The sequence below is a fragment of the Pezoporus wallicus genome, unplaced genomic scaffold, assembly GCF_028554395.1.
Source record: "Pezoporus wallicus isolate ANWC-B61680 ecotype Strahan unplaced genomic scaffold, APGP_CSIRO_Pwel_v1 scaffold_3294, whole genome shotgun sequence".
Lineage (NCBI taxonomy): Eukaryota > Metazoa > Chordata > Aves > Psittaciformes > Psittacidae > Pezoporus > Pezoporus wallicus.
Genome location: NW_026635478.1, coordinates 6,566,750 through 6,576,868, shown reverse-complemented (window position 1 = coordinate 6,576,868; position 10,119 = coordinate 6,566,750).

Here is a 10,119-nt window from a genome sequence, read left to right as displayed (position 1 = left end):
AGAGAAGCCTCTCTACTTGTCTGAATTTGAAACTTGTCCTAATGCAGCTGCAGTGGCCTGGGGAGGTGGGGGTACAAATCTCTTGTGTAGGCAAGAAGAAGGAAGGCTTAGTTGCAAGAGCATTAGACCTGGAGGGTCACTGGATGACCTTGGACAAGTCACTTGGGCATATGAGCTTCTGTTCCCCTTGAGTTAATGGGTAAACAGGACTCCCCTGCTTCACAGGAGTGTTGTCAGGATAAATATGGCAGAGATGTGGCACAACATGCCACAGAAAGGCCTAAAATCCAGTGGGCATGCAAACCCTGAGTGCATCACAGTGCTTAGCTTTCCTACAGCACCTTTCTTGAGTGAATTCCAAATGACCTACCAGGCATCACTTACTTTAACCTTCAAAATGTTTCTGAGAGTTAGTTATTAGATCCCTTGTGTAGAGAAGTTAACAGTGAGGCTGTGACTTTCTAAGGAAAGCAGGAGTGGATTCAGTTTTCCTGACTCTCAGTGGTGTCCCTTAAACACAGGAATTGCCTTTCTTAAGCTTCAGACTCTCTGGTCTTTGAAGTTGGAAGTCATCTCTGGAGACCATCTGGTTCAACCATCCTGCTCAGAGCACAGTCAGCTGGAGCAGGTTGCTCAGGGCCACAACCAGTTGTGTTCAGAATACCTCAAAAGGATAAAGTCTTCTGACTATTTTGGGGGGAAGTTTAAACTTCTATGCCTGAGCAAAACTAAATCAGATTACTTGAGCTGTTTTTGCACTGAATCACTATCTTGATTTAAATACAGCACAAGATGATAGTGGGCAAAATAGTTTTGATACCTGCTAGCTGTTAGAAGGCTACTGGGTGAATGTTGTTTGGTTTAACCTGGTCTCCAATTGATAACTGACTATATAGGATGACAATACATGGACTAGCTGGGGAGTAAAAATAAGTTAAAACTTCATCCTAGACTCAGAGAGGATGGCATGTGGGATCGTGAGGTGAGCAGCTTTGTATCCTCCCTGGATACCCACCTGGGGATAGAGGAGCAGACCCTAATGATTGTCCTCAGTGGCAGCTCTCTCTCCAGGACTGCAGTTACACAACATGTCACGAGGAGAAGAAAAACAAATGCTTTTTATATCTCCTCACTCATCTACACTTCCTCCTTCTGGACCAGGACTGCAAACAAAATTATCAAAACCATCATGTCGGCAGTATTTTTAGTAAACAGCAAGAGACCCATGTGAACTTGTTCCTCCTTGTCCTTGTCCCCTGTACACATGACAGACTGGAGGAGTTTTCTGAGCAGAACCTTTTAAGGTTCCCCTATTTCTGCCTTCCAGACAAAACAGCTTGACTGTAACACTGCAGGCCTAGAGCTGACTGGAAAGACAACTGCTTTCTGCGTCAAGGGAATAATTTCCCCCCTCCATGCTAAGTGCTTCACCAGGTTAGGATTCCTGGAGTTCCAGGGACTGCCTTGCTATTGGGTCATGAATGTCTCACTACACAATAACTGGCAAAGGAAGATGAGGAAATTCACAGGAGAATACAGAAAAAAAAAAAAAAAGAAAGTGAGTTTATAATAAGGAATGTTCCCAAAGGTTTCCAAATTGTCCAAAAATAGGCACACACATTCCTAAGGACAGTGCAAATGTGGGTGGCAAGATCCTCCTGCTACTGTTTGGGGAGAAATGGGGAGGGAGGTGGAAAATAAATTGCAAAAAGGCATTTTCATTCAGTTCTTTGGCTTGGCTTAAGCAAGGAAACAACATTGACTTTTAGCCCACATCGTCCCTAGAGTGTTGATGCTGACATCTGTGTTCAGAGACTGGTTTGCATGTTGCCATCAGCTGAGATCTTCCCCTCAGCCTCATGGAAGGGAAAAACTGGCTAGGCCAATTCTTGCCTGGTGCTTCAAGAATACAGACAGTCCCAGTAACCTCTCTCCAATGTTCCCTAAAATCACTTTCTTTTTTCCCGGTTTGAGTTGCCACCTAAACAGCTTCTCTGGTTTTATAATTGCATCTGTGCATCCCAGCTGATGTACCGTGTTGCTGCTCACCTCCATCCCACCTCTACGATGGGAAACGTTTCTGTGGTCTTCGTTTTCCTTCTACTGTCCCTTTCCTATTCCCCCACAGCTCAGAGTGACACCTAGTGCCTGGGACAACTCCTGCAGGGGTTTGCGCCTTTCTTACTCTCTCAAGACACAGACACATGCTTTATATATAAAAGAGTCGTGTTTTGACCCAGAAATATGGTACCCGGACAGGGCAAAACCTTGGGCTGGAGGAATTTATCAAGAGAGGTTGAAAGAGGACCTCAGCTTGTAGATCATTCTCCTCTGCTGTTCAACATCCATCTCCCTTTGAAGATAATGGAGAGCTTTCCCTTTTAATGAGTCAGGCTAGTGCTTAAATAAAACATGTTTTCTTCTCTCTTTTGGTCATAGTTTTCAAGGTACATCTTCCCGCATTTCATCAGAGATGTTTTCTGGCATGGAATGTGTTAGGTTTGTTTTGTAGAGGTAGTAGGTTCATAAACAAGGAGCTTAGTCTGGGCTAAGTTCATTATTGCTGTTTACTGTATGCTTTTATTTCATGTTTCATGTTCCCTTGTTTAGTTGTTTTGGATAAAGCAAAACAAAAAGCCAAAAAGTAATTACTGAATATTTCCCCACATCTCACAAACTTCCTTTTTGAGTCATTGTTTGTGTGCCCTCCGTGGGAACTTGGTTCTGAGCTCTTCTGCTTTCTTGCTGATGTGGTCTGAAATATTTTGAAATCTGCAGGATAATTTAACCAAGGTACGTTTCTAGCCCAGCCTTGCATATGGTATCATAATAACTTTTACAACACACTATTGGTGACTCTCTTGGGTAAATTAATGTTCAATTACCTTTATCTGCGAAGCCCGAAAATTAGCACAGATGTTTCAGGAAGGGGCTATTTTTCATTCTTTTGAGATGTTCTTTGTGTATGCTAATTAATTGTAAAAGAAGTAAAGAAAAAAGCCCTTTTTCTATGGGCAGGGGTGGCAGGGAGAGTTGTTCAGACACTGCTGTTCTTCATGACTTTAATCTCAGAATTCTCAAAAATGTTGTGCACTGTGGTCCTATGCCTTGTTTGTTCTTCTAACGGCCATCCTCATATCAAGGGGTTGTGCAAAGGGTTCTTCAAAGAACAGCTATGAGCTTAGAATCATAGAATCACAGAAACATTTTGGTTGGAAAAGTTATTTAAGATCATCAAGTCTAACCATTAACCTATCACTGCCAAGTCCACCACTGAACCATGTCCCTAAGCACCACATCTAAACGTCTGTTAAACACCTCCAGGAATGGTGACTCAACCACTTCCCTGGGCAGCCAGTTCCAATGATTGACAACCCTTTTGTGAGGACATTTTTCCTATTATCTAATCCAAAACCAGTGCCATGTCTTGGACACTGCTCTGCTTCATGCTGTCCTCTGGGTAAGGTCTTCAGTGGCCATGCTGAGTGACCAGTGAGCCTCTGGAGGGCTTCAACTCTTCCGAAGGACTTCTGACTCAACAGTTCACTCTCATATATGTGGTTATGCTTCTGGGCCACAAAGTGTTTCTTGGTTTCTTATGTCAGTTTTCCGTCATTTGAACCCATTTAGCACTCTGTTACATGAGTGCCTTCAGCAGATACTATCAACACTGGGCTAGCAATCAACCAAAAGACCACTGCTCATGATTTCTTGCTTTTCACAAAACTTGATCAGCCTAAATTATTGCAAGTCACATTCTGTCACCTTTTACTGATCTCTCATCCCATATGAAATTTCTCATAGTAAAGCACATCTGAACTTGTATGAGGAAGGCAATGTAAGGATCTTTATCAACAGCCAAATTTTATCACCTTACTTTTAATCCCCATCCTTCAGACTGTTAATAAATGCATGGTGAAGTGTGGATTCTAGTAATATAAATAGAGAAAAATTAGGTTAGCTTATTTTACTCCTCTTTTTGTTGTATGTATTATAGATAACACAGCCCATGACATGCAGGCATAAAGTGATTTATATTCTTCTCCCAAATTCCTTGGCATTAACCTATGAATCTTTAAGAAACAAGAATGGCATTTGCTCCTAGTGAAGTCAATGAGAGCAACTGCTTTTTTTCTTTTATCCTGCAGTTTTGCAATAAGCTGATGTTCCAAGCTTACATTTTTTCCCCAAATCACTTTAATGACTTCATGAGTAGGGGTGGAGGGAGTAGTGGGGGCCCTTTAATTTAATACAGATCTGTGTTCTGTTTGTCTTTTATCAGATTCTCTTTGAAATGGTACAGATGAAATACCTTACAATATCTGGGATTTCTTTCATTAATCATTATTACATTCACATACAAGTGGATCTCGTACCAAGTAGTTCGTGTTTATGTGCACTGTAAAATTGAGTAGTTACTCCAAGCATAAATAAAGCATGTGCCTATGACACAAGTAAAAAGCCCAAACAACAAAATTCTTCAAGTCCTATCTTAGTACCTCTTTTTGGCATCTCTAATCATAAAAGTCTTTTTAAACATGTTAGATTTGCTGTATGTCTGGTTACAGTGCTGGTTTCTCTATAGAAGCCTTGCTATCTAGCTGGGTTGTGGGGAGCAGATTGTGCTTCAGGTGTCTTTGGCTCCTCAGCTGCTCTGGACCAGATCTGGGGAGGCAAAGGCTAGTCAAAGGCATGCCATGCCATGCCATGCCCTACCTGGGTCTTCCTCTTGATCGTCAGAAGACCCTGTGCATCTGTCTTTTTGTCCAGTGACCAGAGGCATGCTCCTAACACTTGGGAACAGGAGAAAGAAAACCAGCTCCTTCTTTCAATCACAGCCACTGGGCCTGGGGCTTTATATGTGGGATTAAAGAGTACAGCGATATCTGGGCAGCGCTAAACAGGGGTTATAGAAGCCCACCCAGGAGCTTGGTGGTCTCTTGTGTGGTCAGTCTGATTTTAATGGATTTGCCATTTGACCCAAGGAAACAACAGGGAGTGCAAATGGCAAGAAAAATTATGAGTGTGTAATAAGAATCATTTAAGTATGACCCAAACAGGCAGAGTAATGGGACAAAGGTTGAAATACTAGGTTTCTAACCACTGTTGTTTGTTTCTTTCAGAATGTGTCAGGGAGGAGGAAAGAGTCCATGAGCTGTCAATTGTCTTTACAATTAGGAGTACAGTCTGTGGCCAGAAGTTCATTGTGGCTTGGCTGTGAGGTGTAGGGATATGTGTAAAGGGGCAGGTAAGTGGTATCTGAGCCTGATATTCTGCCTGTACTTGCCAGTTATCCCCACCGTTATCCCTCCAGGACTGGGCATATTGCCTCCTGGCCTCTGGCTCAATACCTAGATGAAAGCCAGCTCTACAAGTTGCAACTCTATTATATGCTCTGTGGCCAAAAAGTGAGCTGTGGGGAGGCACTGGGCTAAGAGGGTATGACAAAGCTGAAGAGCAGCAAGGAGCAGCTTAAGCTGAATGTGAAGCACAGATACATTATTAATGTCACTGTGGATAAACACAGAGTGATACATATGGGATAAAGCAGTCTTGCTTCACATGGAAAACAATGGGCTAAATGCTCACCGCCATCACTGAGGAATGCAGTTATGGGCTGTAATACAGGAAGCCACCCGGAGACCAGCATAGGTCAAAGACCTCATCTCATCTTAGGGAGCAAATCAGAAATCTTGACTCTGCCCCTGTACAAATCTGTGGAGTGCCTACATCCATGAGCAGTTCTGCTCTTCTCACCTGGGAAAAGAAGTGCGGAAATGGAAAATGTTGAGAGAAGGATAAGAAAGGTGATCTAACTCTTAGGATTGTTTATAAGGAACAACTAATTAAACCAGCTCTTTTAAGCTTCTCTCATTCTTCAGCCTGTGAGAGGATTGATTGAGGACATCCATGGTAGAAGCCTATCAACTCATATAAGTCTTGGAGGGGGGGATTGTTGACTGTCTCTCCCAGTACAAAGCAAAGAAGCCGTCAAGGTGACAGTTCAGAAAAACAAAGGGTGAGCAGTTCTTCCCATCAGGCTCAGTGAAGCCCTGGGACTTGTCACCAGCAGATGTAGGTATTAAGGTATTACACAGGCTCAAGTGGTGATTGAACAAGCTTGCAGAAGGGAAATCCATCCTGGACTATTAAACACTAAACCACCAGGAAATTCCTGACTATCAAACCATTAGAGTTTGGGAGAATACTCTTGGGAAATAGCATTTATAGGCTACATTCTTCACTAGGCATTTGCTTGTAGACAATGTCAGAGACAGGAAATTGGGGTAGATGGGCCTCTCAGGTGACTGGTACTTTTAGCCTCACTACAGTCATCAGAAGCATGCTAGTGTATAAATGTTTGTTAGGAATAGGAACATTCATCATCAAAGACTTTACCATGATTTAAATAACAGAGTGCCCTGTGAAACTGGTGTAGATGGTCTCTGCAGTCTTCACCACCCCATGCTGGAAGGGTACAGCACATGCTAGTGTTTAACCTAAGTTGAATGATGGCAGAAGTTGGCAGGTGGGCATTGAAAGAAATGGTCAATTATTACTTTGCACATCTAGTTTGTTTTGTTAAGTTTTTTTTAACTGGTTTTAACTGGTTCCTTTTAGCATACAATGGGGCTTGGTGGTATGATCTCAGCACACAAACTTACATGTTCTCAGTTGAATTTTCTCTGATAAACACACTAATTTATCTGAGGTTGAGGTTAAGAAAGTGCAACTGTTTAGAGTAGAGCTGCAAAATCAACTGGATTATTCCTCCCTCACAATCTTTCCCTTTTTTTTATTTTCTTTTCAATTTCATTTTAAAGACCTTGCTTAAAGACAAAAAAAAAACAAACAAAAAAAACAAAAAACAACACCAAACATAAAAAACCTAAGCTAAACCAATCGAAACCCCAACAAAACTCAAAACCATAAAGAGAGTAAAACATGGCATGGAAGGTGATCTCTCAGGTCCAAGTGAATCATCTTCCCTTAGAAAAGCTTTCTGCTATTAGACTTATAATTGACACATTTGGTCAATTCAAATGAGTTCAGAACCACATGAGTTCAGACTCATCCTTTCCAAGTGAGGGCTTTTCATCTGCCCTGGCAAATCCTATTGGAAAGCAAGGAAATCTAATGACCCTATAGCAACAGCCGTATTCCTCGTGACTCTTTCTGATGGATCTTTAGCTAGATACTCCTAGCTCCTAAAAGTGGAGATGGAAAAGATCTAATAGGCGAGTTAAGTCTTTCTGATGTGCAGTGTTCAAGAAGATGGCTGCATCAGTTCCACACTGACACCAACAATGGTCCCAATTTTTCCCCATTGCCACCGTTTCTCTTTTACTCTTTCAAGCTTTCTGAAGGCAGTGTTCAACACATGCATCCTTCAAACATAATATCACAAGTCTAATTGCTGTCAGTGGAAAGCTGAGCATATGAACCATTGTTTTTTCTTGATACAGAATTGCAGGCTTTTATTCTGGACAAAAGTACTGGTCATAGCCCACTAAATGGCCTCTCAGGAGCAGAAATTTACTTTCCTTCCTTTACAGGAGTTTTAACCTATGTAAAAGTGCTGAATAATTATAAATGGAGAAAGCTTGTGAGCTTGGTCCAACCCCCTTAACCCTTGGCAAAGCTTTTATTTCATAATGGCACTCGGAGGATAAATTACTCTTATAGGAGGTACGAAGGTGAATTAAAATAGGGATGTTAATTTGGAGTGGGTGTAAATGGGTGCGACTCTTTTGAAATGGGTGAAACTTTCACCACGTCTGGATTTGCTCCCATCTCCCTCCCCGTGCCTGTGGAAGAGCAAGTGCCCTGCTCAGCTCAGGGTGGGAGCCGGTGTATATGTCCTCAGCTGTCAGTCCTGCCCTTACCCTTTCTTTTTACCAAAACAGAAACAAGGCCAGAGGAATTTAAACCTGCTCGGTTTGTTCTGTTAGCAAATACAGGCTGCAAACCTGTTTTTCTTGCTCTCTCAGTGCAGAGGGAAAGACTGTATAAGGACAGGGAACTGAAGATGATGGGCCACATCAATTGATGTTTGCACTTGTGGAGGTGTGGAAGAGTGGTCTGAAGGGTTAAACAGGCCTGGGTTTGAAAGCAGTGGAGAAAACGAGCATGACAGCAAAAAATATATTAAAAATAAAACCAAAACATAAAAAACTGGCTGCAAAGATGGACTTAGGCAAAAGCATTTCATGTGAAGACTCATGCACACATATGGGATAAATTACCAAGAAAGGGCATGGAAACAAAACATCTTAAATGTATATTTAAAAGGAAAAGAACAAGGGGGAGAAGAAGAGACATGGGATGTTGCTAAAGAAACATGATGAGAGAGACCGCATAGGAGCCAGCAGGAAATGGTAGCAAAATAGCTGCCAGGAAAAGGGCCAGTGGGACCAATGGCGTTCCACTCCTCCCTTTTGTCAAAGACCTTTGTAGTACCTTTCCTGCTCGATTTAACATGGATGCACAGTATGGTGCACAGGGCATATGCATTTGAGGACTCAGGGAAGGAGAACTATGGGGTAAATGAGGTTGGGGAAATGGAAAAGAGAAGCAAAACACTCAGTCCCTTGTTGAGGAAATCCCTGTGGACTGCAGGGTGGAAAGAAGAAGTACGAGGAAGGCAGCGAGTACTCTTTGCAAGATATTCCCCTTGGCTACCATCCAAGAGCTCCCATGGCAACCTAAGGTACTTTTGGCATGTGTGGTGCTAAAACAAACCTTATCTACACCACAAAAATTAGAGCTGCTTTGGTTATCTACACACAGAGACAAGAGTAGCTCTACTCGGGACTGTTCTAGTTCATATCTGTTCTGCTCCTCACATTCCTCCATGCTTCCAGCGAGGTCTTCATCATGGCTGCAGAAACAAGTGCTGAACTTAGTTTGTCCTTGTCTACACTTGCAATTAATTCACATTCAGCCCTGGTTCAGCCGCTTCTGTAGCTGACACCTGTTGTCAGCAGTCGGTAATTTCTTTTTTAGGACAAGCCTACGTTGCCCTCGAGCTCAGAAAGGGCCTTAAATTAGACTTAATTCTGTTCAGATGTAGTTAGCAGTATTTAATTAGCACAGTCCTGAAGCAAAAGTCAGTCTATTCCTTGGATCACTGGAGTGCATTCTGGATACTTTCCATATTGCTTCAGGAGCCTGACCTTTACTTTTTTTATCTTTAGCCCAAGAAATGTGCTGGGGCTTTTCAAGCGTTTTTGGAGTAGGGGCCACATCTTAATAGACAGATTCCTTTGCTGATGGCTTCCTGCTCATTTGCAATTGCAAAACTTCACTGAGGCAATTACTGTGATTGCAGACATGGGAATGTGACATTAGGAAAGCATTTAATGTATTCTCAGCATCTGTTACAATACTGCTGCAAATGGAAACCATGGGGAGATGCCAGTACTATGGGTAGGATTCAATTTGCTTAACTTTGACTGACTAGAAGTCTGTGTCCAGTCTGAACTAGACATATAGGTACTCTCTGTAGACAGCAAATAGACACAGTCATGTCCAGAGAGTGATTCATATCTTGAGTTGGTCTCCAAGGGAAGAAGTATGACTTCTCCTCTGACAGTGCTGTTTTATGGGGAGGTAAGTAGTCTAGAACAGCAAGCCCATATTAGGCAGCTAAAAATAGGTTACTTGAGTCCTGTCCTTTGTGACCATCGTGATCTTCACAGACCACTAGAAACTGCCCCAGAAATGATAAGCCAATGCTAAGTGCACCTCTGCAGACTGTTAGCTGACAAACTGTGAGATCTTTTGCTTGCCAGAAGAGTTCAGCTCATTCCCAGAGAGTGATGCAGGAACTGGCAAGAAGTTCCTCTACAGGAATAAGAAGAAAAGGGGGGGGGGGCGGGCGGGGGGTGTATCAGCAGTAATAGAGACAAACCCCAGCCCTCAGACTAAAAGCCTTAGCTGTGTAAACCAAGTAGAGAAGGATGCTCTAGGAGCGATTTGTTTTAACTTTTCTGCTTTTTCATTCAGTTTCTTGCCCATTTTCTCCCTTGTTTTTGTGGAGATGCTTACACCACATGGCTAGAACACCATTCTCCTTGAATCCATTTTTAAATGGTGGTTTGAACAAGATGACTGAAC